This window comes from Eupeodes corollae, chromosome 2, assembly GCF_945859685.1.
Source record: "Eupeodes corollae chromosome 2, idEupCoro1.1, whole genome shotgun sequence".
Classification (NCBI taxonomy): domain Eukaryota; kingdom Metazoa; phylum Arthropoda; class Insecta; order Diptera; family Syrphidae; genus Eupeodes; species Eupeodes corollae.
In genome coordinates, this window is record NC_079148.1 from 50,375,320 (window position 1) to 50,388,454 (window position 13,135).

Here is a 13,135-nt window from a genome sequence, read left to right on the forward strand (position 1 = left end):
AATTAAAATTCTATCATTTTGCAATAAATATTGATGGACTAAAAAATAAACCTTATTTAAAATATTAACAAAATCTTAATGCGTCTCTTGTTGTTTTATAAAAACTCAAATAAATAAATTAGCGTTCAAACATCTAGTTAGGAATTTTTTTTTGTAAATTCATCAAAATTAAGAAATCTTTTCCACAGGGAATTAATTAGATACCTAAGTTTTCTTTGAGTGTACTCCCTTCTATATTAGAATTTGTATTTAAAGCTATTAATATTCAATTGAATGCATTTATGGAATGAAGAGAGTGTAATGATTTAAAATTTGCAGTGATGAGCTCATAAGTAAATGTTAACTTTTACTATGATAAACTTGAAGCAATAAATTAATTGCTATTCAATATTGTCACAAGCAATTAAAAATCCAAAAGCATTCAAAGATAAAGACGTCTTTATAGTTTTATGCTTTGGTAAAAAATGGAATATGTGATGTTAAATTGTAATTATTTGGTTTTCTGTCAAAGATTAATAAAAATGGATTATTGAATAAACCCACTTCCGAAATTGAATCAAATTTTTTTTTGCTTTTAACGTACAACCTTGACTAGATTTGTATGGTGGGCAAATTGAGTGATGTGGTATTTTCTATAAAAATTGACTTGAATTCATTAAACAAATGTCAACGACAGCTTTGAACATTATTCTTTAAAAATTAACATCAAATACAATAATTGAACCGAAACGAAGTGAAGCTCTAAATAACTTTAATAATAAAACGTCAATTTGTATAAGGAACTAAGGAATTTCTAGGATTTTCCCATTTCCTCGCATATAAAACATTCAAAAACTTATTGTAATAAAGTTTTAAGTTTTGACATATGTATTTGTTACCCATATGCTTCAGAGACCTAAACTTAAGACATGAGGGAAGTATACACCCTTCTAACAATAAAAAAGAGGGACATGAACAAAATAAATCAAATTTCATACTAGCGCAGAATAACCACAGATATGTTATGTAAATAGTTCAGAACTGAAAGTTCAAAAACCTTAAAATTTAGAAGAGAGAATCAATAACCATTGTCAGTGTCCGTCCATCCATCCTATCGAGAGGAGTGTCTTTAAAAAACAAATTCATTCGTGCCATTTAGTAATCAGTTATAAATTTCCTTTAGCGTGCAATATGCCTATAAAATAAGCAAACCTCCTTTTCCCAAGAGGCTTTCAATCACCTTAGTGCATTCTCATTCATTAACATGTTCTTCTTAAAAGCCTAATTCCGTTAACAAAGGTTTGAGTGTATTCGTATAAATGTATGTCTGTATGTATGGGCAAGCAACCGTCAGAAGGAAAAAACTAAAATAATGCATTGTACTAATAAATGGTGCCAGTGTCTATGCCACCTGTAGCCATACCTTTCTTTGTATATATGTACGTATTCAAATTCAAAATATTTATGTAAGTCGCTTCCCCTTTTAAACAATTTCAATTGAGGAAGCAAGTTTTTACATTCATGCCGCACTAAAAGTATAGGTATATGGAGTATACTGTATGGCACACGCTTATTAGGTGCAATCAACAAGAGTTTGATATAATATTTTGTAACACTGTGCCCTTAACTTATTCCTGCTTTTGTTTTCAATAACCATAATTACGGGTGTGGTGTGAAAGTAAACGTTGGTTTGGTAAAAGGGCAGGTTTACCCCAAGAAAGTATTTACGTGTTTTTTAAGTAAAACAATATTAATGGCTATTTTTCTGTTGAAAGACACTTTTTGAAATGATATTCCGTATAAACTTAATTTTTTTTTAACAGTAATTACAGGGATGGATTTAAATTCAAGGAAGGGCCCTAAGTAATGATTAACTTTATAAGGACAGGACCTTTTTGAAACTGAGTATTTTGTTAAAGTATATTTTTGGCCATATGGTAGGTAGAAATGGCGATCTCAAGGCAACCTAGCCTGAGATCCAATTAGCGCTGTAGTTCGCCGTTTTGATACCAAAAACTCGTTTAACCTTTGATTGAAAGTGAAATATTTATAGAGAAGCTTTATAGCGATTATGTTAGAGCCATTTTGTCACATTGAGAAAAATCTTAGGTAATCTAATCTTTGTCTCAGATAGCTCATCAAGTTCGTGAAAGAATGCTTTTCCAAAGTACTTCATTCTAGTGTTTGCCAAAGCAGGACTTTTGCAGAGGAAATGGATTATTGTTTAAATTTCTCTATGGTCACTACAACTACGGCAAAAGGTGTTGTAAGAGACTCCCACCTTCTCTGCATGAACTCCTATATGCCAATGTGCGGATCTTGCCTTGGCCTGCATAGAAGATCGTTTGTCCGGGTTTTATTATAGGTCGGCCATATCTTCATAGATATAATACAGTTCGGTAAATTGCTCCACCTTCGGTTTGATTCAGTTTGATAGATACAAAAAATTTTTACATTTCATAGCGCCAAGAGGAATGTTAACCATTTCCGCAAGTGAGCTATGAAGGGCCGATCCTTGCCTGGCTAGTTTGTCAGCCCGTTCATTTCCCACGATACCATTATGGCCCGGAACCCGGATCAGGGTGACACCGAGGTTAATATTCAGGCTCGCAATCAATCTCAATCTTCTCTCGGTGGGAATATAACTTTAAAACCCTTATTAAGGCTCAAAGTAGGAGTGCAGTAGTCAGTGTCTACCGAGATAATATCTGAGGGAATCAATTTCGTGGTGTTGCTGTGACCATAAGGTTTTGACAACCAGCTGTTTGATTCCTTCAGCCTTATAGTGCTCCAAGAAACTATGTATTTAATAAAAAGGTCGATTATTAGAAGATCCAAAATAATGTTTAAGGCGTCCGTTGGGCAAGTACGCATGACCCCTGTGGTGCTCACGCAAGCTGTTCTCTGAACCTTCTTTAGCTTATTAATATTATAGGCTTTGCTAAGAGCAGGCCACCGCACAATGGAACCATATGTTAAGATTGGACGTACTACGGCTGTGTACGTCCATAAAATCATCTTCGACTGAAGTTCCCACTTTTTGATGAAAGTTTTGCTGCGGGCGTAGAAGTCAACACAGGCCTTCTTAACCCGAACTTCATTATTTAGTTTCCAGTTTAGTTTAGGGTCGAGTATAACTCCCAAATATTTTGCACTGGAAGACAATGATAGGATATGACCATTGAGTCGAGGTTGCGTGAAGGGCGGTACTTTAGTTTTGGTGGTAAAGAGCAACAGTTCAGTTTTACTTTGGTTAACTCCTAGTTCACAGCTCGTGGCCCAGCTGCTAACTTTCTTCAAAGCTGACTACGTGATTTCACTAATACTTTCCTGACACCAATAGCACCAAATCATCCACATAGGCTACCGCCTTCAATATACATCTCTATAATTTAACGAGAATTGTATCCATGACCAGAAGCCATAGAAGAGGCGAAAGGACGCCACCCTGGGGTGTTCCCCTACTCACGTGTTTTGTTGCGATTGTATTGCCTAGAGAGGCTCGAATCTTCCTACCACTGAGCATGGAAATAATCCTTTCTCGAATGAAGTCCTCTACACTGAACTTAACGAGCGATTCTTCTATGGATTCGGTAAGAACGTTGTTGGCCATATACGCATTTCAAAAACTAATTCCATTAAAATTTGCAAATAATATTTTCAATAAAAAGTATTGAGTGTTTTGCTGAATTCGTCACACTTCTTTACTTTTAACGGATGGTTTTTTGGAGGTATTTAACTTTAAGTTAGCAACACTATTACAATTTGCTGACATTTTGTCAGTTGCGTTATTTTAAATAGACTGACGACTGAAAAACGCTTTCAAATTTCAAATACTTTTTATTTTGAAAACCGTGGTTTTTTCATAAGCAAGTTTTCTTCTGGTTGATGAAGCTCAATTTAGGTTGAATTGATACTTCAATAAACAAGACTGTCTTCATGATCCTTAAATGTATGAAACACCGCCGTTAAATTCACGAAAACTGACTTGAATTCGTCTGTACTTCTTTAAAAACAGCCAATATAAATATAAAGCCAAGCTTACTGACTTTTTCGGTTATAAATTGAACAACAATGATGTGCAGGGGCTGTGTTTTCAACAAGACTGTGTAACATGTCAGACAACTTGTGTAACAGTTGATTTATTGAATTAAACGTTTGGTAATCACATAATTTCACGTTAAAAATAAATAAATTAGGAAGCGCAACAGTCCATGAATAACCAGGGCCTAGTGACTTACAACTTTCACTCATTCCTGTGTGCGAGTAATGTTTTCAGAGATGGAGCGGACCAACAGTTTATATGCCGAATCTGAACGGCTAATTTTAAGAAAACACTTTTCATGACAAGAATTTCTCTTGGAGGACTTGTCAATTCTCCGCAAGAGGCAGTACCCGTGAAAAAAGTTAGGTGGCACAGGCAGGGATTGAACCCAAGACCCCTTGCATGACAGTCCAACGCACTAACCATCACGCTACGGGTACTACAATTTCACGTTACGGAGCCTTAAATTGGGCTCCAAGACCGAGCGATTGAAAGCCACTTGACATTTTTCTGTGGATATATATGTGTGAAGTTTCTAATGCACGCCGATAAGCCCGAAACAATTAGCCACTTGGAGGACAACTTTAGTAACTTCATTTCCGATATATGGGTGCAAATGTTAAAAAAAGTAATCAAAATTTGGACTTCCAGATTAGGCCACGTCCCAGCCAGACGCAGCAGTCATATACCATATTTAAATTAAATACCAAAAGATAAAGGTCGAAAAAAGTAAATTTCATATCAACTTACGAAACACAATATTGCTTTCATTCCTTTTTAAAGTTTAAAAAACACCCTTCAGTTATTATGAAAAGTTTAAAAACAGAAGTTTCCAATTGTGGTCATAAGACATTTGAAAACATTGTTACGGTCCTTGAAACAACTTCTTTTCGTGTATTTTTCAATCCACTCCTGTTTGAAGTCAACAATACAAACAACCCCTTTTTTTAAAAATAAATAAAACAAAGTATAACAATACCACATCAAAGGATACGCAAAAGAATGAAAATGAAACAAGTTTTTCTATTATGGTGATGATGATGATGATGATATATGCGCCTCTAGGTACGGTAGCATTCATACAATGAACATTTCTATTTGTAGAAAGATATATTTTTATGTAAGTCGGAAAATTACGAGAAAATTTATGCATCATATTCATATTTCCACAATACTTAAAATCCCACATACATTGCTTAAAGAGAACAAAATATAGATTCCTATGTTTTTGTGCTTTAAGTAGGTAAGGCATACACCTATCTACAAACATAAAAAGGACATGCTTCTAATGTGTATAAAAAAAAATACTCATCTAAAATGTTTCTAATCTCAGCATAATGTGGGCGAAATATGATATGCGAATATGGACATCAATATATGACAACTTTATATTTACGTCAACAAAAAGGATTTCAAAGGGTGGGAGTACTACGTACATTATATCCTTTGTTATGTATAGCACTGTATGTGAATGTATTTTTGTATTTTTAACAGGAAAAAATTGGATAAAATTTGATACAGCTGGATAAGTGTGTAAAGAGTTTTGTGGTTTTATCTGCAATTTTTTTTTCTTGCTGGAACTGGGGTAGGCTAAAAGGGATCAAAAGGAAGAGAAATTTTACAAATAAGCAATATTTAGTTTTTAAAAAAAATGTATATCCTTTGTTTATTGACATATTCAAAAATAAGGTATGGGGATGCTACTTTTTTTTAGACATATGTTAGAACCTTTTACCGGAAACTGTGTACAAACACGTGAAGTTTATTTAAGACATTTCTGTAAATCTGACCCGGAAACTTATGTCTAAATGATTTGAGTAAATTTATTATTACTTTTTTTTTGTATTGAATAGATTTTGTTCGCATGTGTGGTTTTTTAAAAAATCAATAAACATCTCGTGTCCTTAGTTCCAGTAAGGTCCATATCATAGTGTGGCTTCAGACTAAGAAAGTCGACCACTAAACAAATATTCACATTATGGCAGATCTTGGAAAAACCCAGGAACTTCAAATCCATACCCACTATTCACTCATCGATTTGAAGGCTACGTATGACATTATCTATAAAGAAGAACTACACAGAGCAATGTCTAGCTTTGACATCTCTGTCATACTTGTCCGGTTGTCAAGACTGACGATGTTCGCAAAAGATCTCAAGGATGCTTTTTATCTCAAAACAAATTTTAGATAGAGGACTTCTTCAATATCGTTCTGACGAGAATTGTTATAAATTCAACTGTCAACACTAAAGCCACAATCTTTCAAAGGTCTGTACAATTTCTAAAATAATACAAGGATGATATTGACATAATTGAAAGATCAAACTGTGATGTGTTCAGTGGAACATTTTTGAGCATTGCGACTGAAGCGGAATATTAAATGACGACGTCAACAATGATAACTATAACTTTGAAGTAGTTGGGGACTTTGTCTACCTTTGCACTTAAATAAATTTAGATGACGACACCAGTACTGAAATCAGACGGAGAATAACTCTTCCAAATCACACCTTCTTTGAACTTATAGGTCAATTAAGTAATTAAATCATCTTACTTACGATGAAGACACCTTCTATAAGGCACTAATCATCCCGGTTCTCACACTTGGCGCTAAGGGTTGAACCTTTCAATGCAAGATGATAACGTCTAAAGATGCTTGACGAGAAATTTTCTTCGAGTGATTTTTCGTCAGGTGATCATAGATGGAGAGTGGAGGAGAAAATACAACGACGCACTGTATCGATATTATAAAAGCCCAATGACTTAGATGGCAGGTCATATACGTAGAGCGAATAAATATCAAAACTCTAGCGAAAAACTATAAACGTTTGACTAGATTTTATAAGAAGCCTCCTAAATATCAAAAAATATTCTTAAAGCAACTTAAATTTGTCGTTATTTTTTATTTATAATAAGTGCGTTTTTTTGGTATTCCATATGTAGTACAGTGAAATATTGCCAACAAAAAGATCCGCAGTAGCCATGTTTTTGTATTCAAAAATTGGTACAACAGAAAGAAGATCTTTTAGAATAATAATTAAAAAAAAAATACGCAAACAGAAGAAAGTTTTTTGAAAATCAAATGTTTAAATTATTTTAGCAAAAAAAAATAACTAAAACTAATAAATAAAAAAAGGGTGGGATGCGACCCACACTGATAGCTTCCCATCCCGTCTGTCGATTTGTCTTGCTCAAAAGTTTGTCTATATGTACTCGTATCAATTTTTACCAAATTTGCGTACTATTTTTTGTAGATTTTATTTTTTATGAAAAACGGACTGTTGGATTTTTATATAAAAATTACCGAAGATCGAAAACAATATTTTCTGTGAAATAACATAAGTTTCAAGCCAATATTTTTAAGTTTTGAAAAGCTATTTGAGTCGAAAGTAAATTTTTACGAAGTTTAAGTATTTTTTTTTAGAGTTTTATTTTTTGTAAAAAAAACTGTCAATTCGATTTTTCTCAAAATTTGACCTAATGTTGAAAACAATATTTCTTAAAAGAAAAAATAGTAAGAAGCTATTATCTCAAAGTTTTTAAAAGATACTTGAGTCGAAAATCAATTTTTACCAACTTTTATACATTTTTTTTAGGTTTTTATTTTTTGTAAAAAAGCTGTTAATTCGATTTTTCTCAAAATGTGTCCTAATGTTGAAAACAATATTTCTTATAAGATAAAATTAGTTTGAAGCCAATATTTCAAATTTTTGAAAAGATATTTGAGTCGAAAATCAATTTTTACCAACTTTTGTTAAATTTTTTTCCGGTTTTTAATTTTTTGTAAACAAACTGTCAATTCGATTTTTTTCAAAATTTGACTGAATGTTGACAACAATATTTTTTTTAAAGATAAAATTAAATTAAAGGCAATATCTTAAAGTTTTGAAAAGATATTTGAGTCGAAAATCAATTTTAACCTTCTTTTATTAATTTTTTTTTAGGTTTTTATTTTTTCAAACTTTCAATTTGATTTTTCTCAACATTTCTCAGAATGTTGAAAACAATATTTCTTATAAGATAAAATAAGTTTGAAGCCTAAATTTCAAGTTATTAAAAAGATATTTGAATCGATATTCAATTTTTACCAATGTTCAATAGTGTTTTTTTAGATTTTTATTTTTTATAAAAAAAACTATCAATTTGATTTTTTTTCAACATTTTATCAGATGACAAAAACATTAATTTACGTAGCACAAAATTGTTTTGGAGATGAAATCATATTTTAGTCTTAAAATTTAGGAGGTGACAAGTTTTTGTTTTCAGTTTTTTTGATTTATAAAAAACCGTTAATGTATTTTTTTCAAAAAATATACTTCTTTAATATTACGCTAAAATATATTATATAAAATTTCATTTAAGTCTCTAGCGTTTTTGGTTCGTAAGATATTTAGGGTTGACCAAAATGTTCACCTTTTTTTCAAACTGCAATGGTAAAAAAACCACAAACGCAATATTCTTGAGATCCATTTCTTCATCTTTCTGCCTTATTATCTGTATGACAAAATTTATTTGAAATCGATATCTCTTCTGGTTCTTGAGCTATGGACGACGAAAAAACAGTCGGTAACGTACGGACACACGGACATACGAGCGTACGGACGTACGAACGTACGTACACACGCACGCACAGACATCTTTGTAAAAATCTTTTATTTCGACTCTACGGACCTTGAAACGTCGAGAAATGTCAATATTTTCAATTTTAGAAATAAGACCAATTACAATAACTTCCTATGGGAGGTTAAGAAATAAATCAGGTGGCGCAACAGTCCATGAAGAACCAGGGCCTAATGACTTACAACTCTCAACCATTCCTGTGTGCTAGTAATGTTGTCGGAGATGGAAGGGACCTACAGTTTATATGCCGAATCCGAAAAGCTAATTTGAGAAAACAATTTTCATGACAAGAATTACTCTTGGAGGATTTGTCAATTCCTCGCAAGAGGCAGTACACGTGAAAAATGTTAGGTGGCACAGGCAGGGATTGAACCCAAGACCGCTTGCATGATAGTCCAACGCACTAACCATCACGCTACGAGTACTACTAAAACTAATGAAATGGACAATTTTTTAAGAAGAAATGGTAAGAAAACATCATGAAATTGAGATTCTATAGAAATAGTTCATTAAACAATTGCAGCTTTGACATAAAATAAAAACTTCAATAAGGGGGTTTGTTCATAGACTACTACATAACTATGTGCTATTGAAGCGAGATTAAAGCTCGTCTCAATTCTTCATATAAATGAATCGAGTTGAAATAAGCTTGATTTGACTCGATTCCGGTCGGGATCGGAATCGATTCAAAATTTGTGAATAAAAACCTGTAGGGAGGAGTTGGTTTTACAGATCATGCATTATGGTTTGTTTGTGTTCAAACAATATAGTTTTGTTTTAAACAAATAGAAAAAATGCACATGGAGTAGGTAGCGTATTCTTATATGTTGTTGAACTATTCAGTTCTTCATTGTTTAACACGAATCAAACTATCCCACTTGCACTTCATAAGAAACATCAAAACACCATTCGCATTTTAGAAAGTGCTGTCAAACTTAATCATTTTTAAATCTTCCTGTGCGGTGGAAACACCAAAAAGATTTATTTAAAAAACTTAATTATCTTTTCTATTTTTGAAAAAAAAACGCAGGTAGTCCATTTTAATTAACAAAACTTAATAATGTCAACAGTAACAGATTGATTTATTTTGACCAATGGAAAACACTTGATTCCAAATGCACAACTACTCAACGAACACAGCCATCGAGAAACAAATGCAATATCAATCGTACCAACATTTGAGAACGAAATCACATAAGATCCATTCGAGACTCGTATAAATGTCAAAAACCCATCCGAAGTAAGATTCTACTCTAACTTTTATCGCTAGTATTCATACTATGGATATTGTTTTTGTTTTTCGTATAAAATCCTACTATACTATGGATAGATTTTCCAACAAAACAAGGGTAGTAAAAAACTTGTAGTTTTCAAATAGAAATGGAAGAAGTAATTTAAATTGATAGAATCATCTGTTCAACATAATTTTTAATTACTATTTTACAAATTTCTAACTCTAACTATTTCTAAAAGTCTTTTCCACATATGTACATATTTTATAATGTTGTTATCCTCAGAGCAAAATTTGTTTGAAATCAATCTCGAACGCGTCATTGATGCCCACACTTACATCTCTCAATAAATTATGAATTTTTATTCTAATAACTTTTAAAATGTCGAACATTTTTTAAATTTTCAATGCGACAAATTGGACAGATTACCATTATTTCTAAGGGGTAGTTAAAAATGCTTTCACATAAGTGAAATAAAACTCCTTCTTCTCAAAAAAACCCTCACTTAAATCACAGTGCAAAGTGTCACCATATTGTTTTTATAGTGTGTGAGTGTACGTTTGTATGTTCAAGTATCTCCCAACTATGTACTTCAATTTTCCTTTCTACACTTAAAGTTTTGTTTCTTAATTTATTTTACTAACTGTAACCCAACTAAAGGTACTCGTCGTAAAAATATAATCTGTACATTCCCACACAAACACGTTGTTGGTATTTAAAAACAAAATCAATAATTCTTTTGAATCCCATTGATTTTTTTTCCAACAGAGTAGGTATAGGATAGAAGGTATAACTTGATGATGCTCTTAGCATTTGCACCCTTGTGCAAATGGCATCGCAAACGAAAATAAAAGAAAATTAAGTCCCGACCCCACCCCGAATTGATTGTACCTTATTCGTAGTATATACCAACTCATTCATGTCTATAGAAATAAAAAATGAACCACAGAAAAAACTGAATGCAACACCGGGAGTCACATTTAATATCCGCATTGCTAGAACATAATGTAGGTGCCTCAAACTCCCCCTCCCCCAAGCCGCGTCACTACCCAAAACCTCACAGTCATTCATTGTGGTTCAGTGAAGAGAAGGATACGAATAAAAAAAAAATAAAGGATACGTTAACGATGCCTATGCATGAATTGAATAATGTGTAGGTATGCCTCTTGCCTATATAGCTTATAGCCTACCCTACACAGCAGTACACAATATTATGTTTCTTTTCTTCTATTTTCTAGCGTCAAAATCTTATCCAAGATCTAGTTATGTCAGCAACAGAATGCATTTCTAAATAGGAAAGACCGTTTTGGAAGTACCACTGAACCTCTACCAACCCACCTTATCTACCTACCAACCTCTAGCTACATATGAAAGGAGGAAAACTAAAAAATTATGCTTTCATGTTGTGTTGCAAGTGGAATAATTTACCCCCTTCCAAACCAAAATTCTAACCACCCACCCCCAACAGAAGAGAAGGGAGTCTACGATTATAATGCATAGTTCCTCAAATAAGATACTATCTTGTTGGACAGGATAAAATAATTGCATTCTTACCGTTAGATTGGTTTTCCTTTCGTTTTTGTTTTTTTTTTTGATTTTGTCAGTTCTTATGAAGACGGTTCTAACGGCTTCTGATTCGGAAAATTAGCGATTTCAGTTGTTGCTGTGTTGTTGTTATTACCGTTGCTATATATCAAAAGTTCAATGATCCTTTTGTTGACATCCTTATTTTTCCTTCTAATGGAATTGCGTAGAAGAACACTAGCAGGTATAAATAAGTACAGGAGGTATGTAGGTATGTACTTATATATGTATATATTTTTTAAACTATAGGTTAGTAATACATATGTGTATATATAGAAGCACTACTGGCACATAGGTAATTAAATGTAGGTTGGTAGAAAAAAAGTCCTTTTCTTTATCATATTTTTCTTACACAAATATCTATGGGATTATTTTATTTTGCTAAAATTCTCGACACAATCAAAACAAAGTTGTACAATCAATCGGAAAAAAACGGATTCGCCCGTAATCAAAAGGATGGATACCACTATAAAAAATGCACCATACCAATATTCACAAGGAAAGGGGATGATTTGTTTAGTCGGCAATGCAGTTTAACCGGCAGTCCTTTTCTCTCTATACTTTTCTACGATTTATATATCGGATTTTTTTGTTGTTGTGTATTTTTACGGACAGGACACACCATGGACTGAACTCGCACTTAATCTTACCACGACAAAGACCACCCCATCGAACGAAGGCCAATCCTTTTCCCTAAAGTGGCATTTATAACAGACAAAACGCTTCCGCCGCCAAAAAAAATCGCTCAACACTCTTTCTTGCTTTTGCAAAAAAGCTGATAGATATATTAAAGGATTGATGGATTATTTTTAAAATTCACATTAATAAATAAATATTTTAGTAAAAATTTTGATTTAATTTTGTATTTTAAATCACTAAACGTGAATTTGCACTTTCTTAACTTTATTTTTATGGGGGTACCGAAGTTTCCTGCTCAGATATTATTCCATCCGCACTATGAAAATCAGACTGAAAATCTAAATGAGAATCGACAACGAACAAGCCTCAATGGGCCAAACAACAAAGTGCGGCGAATTTATCTTTATGTTATGTCTACAGTCTACACTCTACAAATCAGTCTACACACACAACACACACTCTACAAATAAAATTAACATAACAGAAAAACACCACAAACTATGAAACGTTTGGATGGCGATGGATGATGGTCTGGTCTTGGTCTCTTTCGCTGGCCATGGAATGGTGATATGGTAGGTATAGTAAGAACGAATTCCCTCCACCTTCGATGGCCATGAGCAGACACGCCGGGCACGAGCTGCGCCGCACCGCACCGGCTTTGCCGACAAAGAAGAAAACAACAATATTTTGATGGTAAGGCAGATTCCATGGACAAGAAAGGGCGAATATGGTAAAGTAACTTCGGCAGCATCTACAATTCTACCATTCTACACAACGTAAACATAACGCAACGAAACAAAAACGTATACAGTGAAGCTGTTGGATTTATTAACTATGAGTTAAAATTACCGTATTGTTAGTTTGTTTTTGTAAGTTCATTAATTCAGATTAAAATCTTGGCGTATGTACAAAATTGAGGTTTTGAGATTTGTATTTATTATTTTAGATTATACGAGTAAAAGCAGAAAGAGAAACTTTACAATCAAATTATTATTAAAATATGAACGTTTCATTTATTTGTCTTTCATTGAAACCGT

At 33.0% G+C, this 13,135-nt stretch overlaps 1 protein-coding gene across 7 annotated transcripts in view; it reads right to left on the reverse strand.

The window, feature by feature from the left end:
* Positions 1–12,420, reverse strand: part of LOC129944589 (proton channel OtopLc) — a 124,168-nt gene extending 111,748 nt beyond the window's left edge. For 3 of the 7 annotated variants that reach the window (XM_056054127.1, XM_056054126.1, XM_056054123.1), the window contains exon 1: positions 11,430–12,417. The gene's annotated coding sequence lies outside the window, so the exon portion shown is untranslated. Of the gene's footprint in view, positions 1–11,429 lie in introns of all 7 variants that reach the window. The other 4 variants (XM_056054122.1, XM_056054120.1, XM_056054121.1 and 1 more) reach the window with 3 other exon arrangements.
* Positions 12,421–13,135: the final 715 nt, after the last annotated feature.